The 6,404-nt window shown below is 44.5% G+C and overlaps 1 long non-coding RNA gene across 1 annotated transcript in view; it reads left to right on the top strand.

Annotated features, from left to right (window-relative positions):
* Positions 1–4,379: 4,379 nt before the first annotated feature.
* The window catches only part of LOC132026200 (uncharacterized), a 2,630-nt gene continuing 605 nt past the window's right edge, over positions 4,380–6,404 (top strand). Inside the window, exons 1-2 of the long non-coding RNA XR_009406825.1 lie at positions 4,380–4,444; positions 5,524–5,677. This is a non-coding gene — a long non-coding RNA (uncharacterized LOC132026200). The remainder of the gene's footprint in view (positions 4,445–5,523; positions 5,678–6,404) is intronic.

Genomic DNA, 6,404 nt, shown 5'->3' with positions numbered 1-6,404 from the left:
TTAAGCTCAGGTCATGATCTCAGGGTCCTGGGATGGAGCCCCACATCGGGCTCTCTGCTCAGCAGGGAGCCTGCTTCCTCCTCTCTCTCTCTCTCTCTCTCTCTGCCTACTTGTGATCTCTGTCTTTCAAATAAATAAATAAAAATCGTTAAAATAAATAAATAAATAAATAACTGATACTGTATTTAGAAAACAGCAACATGGAAAACCATCTTGGCTTATATATGTTGTAAAACTAAATCATTATTTAGGGCTGTGGTTTGCTATGACAATGCTTCGTATACATGATGTACTGATTAGAAGGGAATGCGATCCTGTATGATTGAGAAAAGAAAGGCTCATTGGGGTTGGGGGGGGTGCGGGTGCCTGGGCCGTTCAGTCGTTAGGTGTCTACGTTCATTTTGGGTCATGATCCCAGAGTCCTGGGATCAAGCCCCGAATCAGGCTCCCTGCTCAGTGGGAAGCCTGCTTCTGCCTCTCGCACTCCCCCTGCTGTTTCCCTCTCTCATTGTCTCTCTCTCCTTGTCAAATAAATATATAAAATCTTAAAAAAAAAAAAAAAAAGAAAGAAAGGAAGAAAAGCTAGCTGGGGTGGGGTTTGGAAGGAGGCAGGTAACAGAAAAGTTTTCATATTAGGATAGAATTTAATACAATGAAAATCTATTTGGAGACATGAAACTGTAGATTCTAAATATATTAGGGGAAACCAAATAGCAGAAGTCTGACTAGGTTTGTCCAGCCTCTGCAGAACGCCCAGGGAATGAAGCTCGCACATCGAGCCGTCATGAGTCACGGCAGGGGAGCCAGACAGTGGGAAATTCTCATTTAGTACTTTGGAGATGGAACTGTTGAAGTATTTCTATTTATCTTCATGATGCAGGCTAATAACATGAACCCTTCTGACGGTGGCTGAATATGGCCTCAAGTAAAAGTAGAAGCTAAAATAGCAGGAGCTCAGAACTGTCCAACTCTGACCCTTTCAAACTAAAAATGAACTGAAACATTGAAACAGATCTTCCCTAGCAATTATTTCAGAGTCCTCTGGACCAAAGTACTTTCATTCTATATCCCACGGTACACTCTTAGAACAAAGGCAAGTACAAATACAAATTTGGATTTTATATAAGTGTTAATAGTAGCATCACTATTTTGGATATGTTTCTTTTACTGGCAAGCCAATAATTCAGTCATTCTGTTAGCTTTGTTATAAATCAAGAGCTTCAGAGTGAACCATTACATGAGTCACCTATGATCAAAGAAAAAGGCATAATTATAGTTTGACTATAGGATTAAGGATTCAAATATTATTGAGAGTTGGAGATGGGGTATAAAAAAGAATTTACATATCATGTTTGGGAAGTACTATCAGGACTAAATTGAAAATGGCTATGAACTTAGTAATTTTTTAAGATTTTATTTATTTATTTGAGAAAGAGAGAAAGAGTATGAGCACAGAGGAGGGGCAGAGGGAGGGGAGAAGCAGACTCCCCACTGAGCAAGAAGCCGGATGTGGGGCTTGAACCCAGGATCCTGGGATCCTGACCTGAGCTGAAGACAGATGCCCAGTGACTGAGCCACCCAGGCACCCCTAAAGATTTTATTTTTAAAATAATCTCTACACCCACCCAATATGGGGCTTGAACTCACAACCCCAAATCAAAAGTGGCATGCTCCACCAACTGAGCCTGCCAGGTGCCCCCCAAAATGACTATGAACTTACCTCTATGTGTGTGTGTTAATTTCCATCTCTGTCCCCAAACCGCCCAATAAATCACCCCATTCCAGTAGCACAACATCAGGTAAACAATCCCTAGTCTTCATGTTTGGTCTCTAATACCAATTGGGCTTAGGAAACTAGCTGATTGAATTTCTAAGCCTGGGCAGGTGTAAGATGAGCTTGTCTTATTAAAGAAAGCCAAGGTGCTTAAAAAAATTTGCACAGTTTTGTCCAAAGGCTACTTGGGCAGCTTAAGGATTGCTTTGGCTAAACTATGACTTTTTTTTTTTTTTAAGATTTTATTTATTTATTTGAGAAGAGACAGAGCACGAGGCAGGCAGAGGGAGAGAGAGAGCAGAAGCAGGCAGAGCGGCAAGCAGAGGGAGAGGGAGAAGCAGATTCCCCACTGTGCAGGGAGCCTGATGTGGGGCTGGATCCCAGGACCCGGGGATCATAACCTGAGCCGAAGGCAGATGCCCAACCAACTGAGCCACCCAGGCAACCGATGACATTTCAACTGCTGAAACATAACTACAAAAATGATTACCAGTAATTGAAACAAATGAAGTCCGTGAAAAGCCACTGGTTCATCACAGTATTCTAATTTAAAAAGTACATGGTGTAGGGGCACCTGGGTGGCTCAGTGGGTTAAAGCCTCTGCCTTCGGCTCAGGTCATGATCACAGGGGCCTGGGATGGAGCCCTGCATTGGGCTCTCTGCTCAGCAGGGAGCCTGCTTTCCCCTCTCTCTCTCTCTGCCTGCCTCTCTGCCTACTTGTGATCTCTCTCTCTGTCAAATAAATAAATAAAACCTTTAAAAAAAAAAAGTACATGGTATAAAAAGTTGGTTATAAAGGGACTATGTTATTTTTGGATGTCATTTCAATATCTTTATGGTGTTTTGGCCCTGGTAGAGTCAGACAATATTTTAAAAAGGCAGGATTCCATAAAGTTCCAGAAAATTTATGAAAGCATTGCATTTGGATATGAGGGATCCAATGGCATGAAATTAAGGTGTCTCTGTAGCCAGATGGAAAGATTTAAATAATCTAAGAATTTAAAAAAGTGTAAAATCCAACTGAAGGAGCAAAGCAAAGAACATTAGTCCAAATCCGTGAGTAGGCAGAGGAAATAAGACTTGCTCTTGGTTAAATCTAGATAATGTGAGCCAGGAGGCAAAGCACTTTTTGGGGGGCAAGGGGGTGTGTGCCCTAGAGACTGGCCCATGCCCCCACCCCCCACCCCGCGGTCGGTGGGAGGACAGAGTTTTCTCCGCCCTCTAGTGGTTCTGCAAAGAACAACAATTTCAAGGTGCAGACAATTTTAAGAGAAACAGGATGGCATTTTTGTGCCTCAGGTTGGGATTATACCTATTCAGGATTAATTCGCACTCGATGCACTTGACTGATAAGTGCCCTATGACTTAAGTGCAGTTTGATAGACCACACTTTTCTAAAATGGGGCCCACGAGGAGACGTGTGAAAGGGGTTGCTGATGAATGTTGGCAAGCTAGGATTATTCCAGAACCCCAAGTGTGAAACCTTGCAGGGTCAGACTTTGAACCAAATCACTTACAACATCTTCGAAGCCAAGTTCCTCGTCAGAGAAATAAGGGGATAAATGGTATGATTTCTCAGGCCACGTCTGTCCCTGATGTATTGAGAATACTAAGTGGACACGATTTTTAAAAATCCGAATCAGTCTTTCAGTCTGGATTCATTTCTCTCTCTCTTTTTTTAACTGCAGGAAAATATGTATTTTTTTTTAAAGATTTTATTTATTTGACACACAGGGAGAAATCACAAGTAGGGAGAGAGGCAGGCAGAGAGAGGGTGGGGGAAGCAGGTTCTCCACTTGAGGAGAGAGCCCGACATGGGGTTCGATCCCAGGACCCTGAGATCATGATCTGAGCCGAAGGCAGAGGCTTAACCCACTGAACCACCAAGGTGCCCCAAGAAAATATGTATTAAATTTCAAAATTGAAGAAGACTTTTTATGGTTGAGAGTGATGAAGAAATTATAAAGGAAAGACTAATAAGTCAGAAGCCACCATTAAGAGAGTAAAAGACAGAAAGTGAGAAATATTTTTTTAAAAGATTTTATTTATTTATTTGACAGAGATCACAAGTAGGCAGAGAGCCCAATGCGGGATTCGATCTCAGGACCCTGAGATCATGACCTGAGCTGAAGGCAGAGGCTTAACACACTGAGCCACTCAGGCGCCCTGAGAAATATTTTTTTAAAAGAATTCATTTACTTGAGAGAGTGTACACAAGCAGGGGTGTGGGGGGCAGAGGGGAAAGAAGAAGCAGACTCCCCGCTGAGCAGGGAGCCCGACAACAGCAAGGTCGCTGGGCTCGACCCCAGGACCCCAAGATCATGCCCTAAGCTGAAGGCAGACACCCAACCAGCTGAGCCACCCAGGCATCCCACAAGTGAGAAATACTGGCAACAAAGAAGAAAAACAGTCCCAGGAAGTTTTTATTGTGTTTAGAGCGCTAACATTTAGTAGGATCTGACCGAGTACCAGACACGGTTTCCTTTCATGGATTCATTTCTTTCCATAGTTAAATAAAACCCCTTTTAAAAATCATACCTTTAAGAGAGGACAAAAAGAGACATTAAGATGCTACCCAAAAGTATGCAAATTTGGGGTCACCTATCTTGAAAGAACATCGGAAGAGACCCACTTCATGAAACTACAGGCGCCGAATTACATCTTCTGACTGTAAGAAAACAACGGTAATTCTTAAGAATCTATGTCTGTTTATGTTGTCATACAACCCATCTCCAGACGCTTTCCCTTTAACAAAACTCACACTCTGCACGATTTCAACACTGGCTCTCACTCACGCCCCCAGACCCTGGCCACCACTCCTTCTACTTTCTGTCTCTACAAAATCGACTACTAGCTACATCACTGACATGGAATCTTCCAGTATCTTTCTATTTGTGACTGGCTTATTTCAGTGTGCCTGATGTCCTTCAAGCTCCATTCAAGTGTCTTCCTCTTTAAGGAAGGTTTTAAGGTTTCTACCAAATTCTGTTTTTGCGTTCTGTGGCCAATGGACACGCCTGCCTTTGGGCTACTGTGACTACCGGAGGACCGCTGCCCAAGCACGGCTGTGCCAGTACCTGTTTGGGACCCCATGGTTCTTTTGAGTAAGTATACACGTAGGAGTGGGATTGCTAGATCCCACAGGAATTCTATGTTTCTTCTTTTTCTCCCCCACCAACTTTATTAAGGTATAATTGATAAACTTAATTATAACATATATACTTATTTTTAAAAATATTTTATTTGTTTGAAAGAGAGAGAGAGAGTGGGGAGGAGCAGAGGGAGAGGGACCACAGATGCCCAGCTGAGTGGGGGAGCCCACACGACTTGGGGAGGGGGCTTGATCGCAGGACCTCCTCCCCCCCATCATGACGTGAGCTGAAGCCAAGGGCTGGACGCCTGACTGAGCCACCCAAGCGCCCCCCCCGTTATAACGTGTTTCAAGTGTGCAGTATGATGACCTGATGTATGTATGCTCGCTGTTGACTTTGACTTTCTTTTTAGGTTTCCCTTGAAAGCGATGCCTGCGATGAAAGGCTCCAGGCTGCGGCTGTCCTTCCTTCCCAGCTCTCTGACCCCGAGACCCCCCTGCCCCCCGCCCCGCCCCACGCCGCCGACAGACGGCACCTGCACCTGCACGGGAAGCCCTGCCTCCGGATTCCTCCTTCCCCTGGGAGTTAAGAATTCTTGTCTTCTTCTCCTTCTGGGCGGAGGCTCCAGGCTGAGGTCTTTCTCCTCTCCCGCCGCAGGTCCCCGCACAATCCGGGGCAAGCTGGGGTGGGCTACTGCCCTCTGGCGGCCGTGCCTTTCCCTCCCGCTTCCCCAGTCCTCGAGCTCAGACAGAATTTCCCACCGACGGAGACTGGAGGATACACCTTAACAGTGGTTTCTGGATGATGAAAGGTTTGTTTCCTGTTCTTGGCTTATCCATCGTTTCTTTTTTAAAAATTGAGATATAATAGACATAGAATTATATACAACATAATGATTCACTATTTTTTTTTAAAGATTTTATTTATGGGGGTGCTTGGGTGGCTCAGTTGGTTGGGCACCTGCCTTTGGCTCAGGTCAGGATGCTGGCGTCCCAGGATCGAGTCCCACATTGGGCTCCCTGCCCAGCGGGGAGTCTGCTTCTCCCTCTGACTTCTCTCCTCTCATACTCTCTCTCTCTCATTTCTCTCTCTCTCTCAAATAAAACATCTTTTTTTTTTTTTTTTAAAAGATTTTATTTATTGAGAGGGAGAGAAGGAGCAGGGGGAGCAGCAGAGGCAGAGGGAAGAAACAGATTCCCCGCTGAGCAGGGGGTCATGAGCTGAGCCAAAGGCAGATGCTGAACCAACGAGGCCCCCCAGGCGCTCCGGGGGTTCAATATTTACGTATATTGTAAAATATACGTATCAAGACCGTAAGTCTTGATAGCATCGATCACCACACAGAGTCACCCGTTTTTCTTGTGATGAGAACTTTAAGATCTACTCCCTTAGAAACTTTCAAGTGTAGAAGACAGTATTGTTAACTATAGTCACCACGCTGCTCATTGTATCTCCACGATGTATTTTTTCTGATTTCGATATTTTGTAACTAGAACTTTGTACCCATGAGTACCTGTACCCATTTTGTGCCCCCCCCC

Source organism: Mustela nigripes, chromosome 10 (assembly GCF_022355385.1).
Source record: "Mustela nigripes isolate SB6536 chromosome 10, MUSNIG.SB6536, whole genome shotgun sequence".
Classification (NCBI taxonomy): domain Eukaryota; kingdom Metazoa; phylum Chordata; class Mammalia; order Carnivora; family Mustelidae; genus Mustela; species Mustela nigripes.
This window is presented reverse-complemented; position numbering and strand designations above follow the sequence as displayed.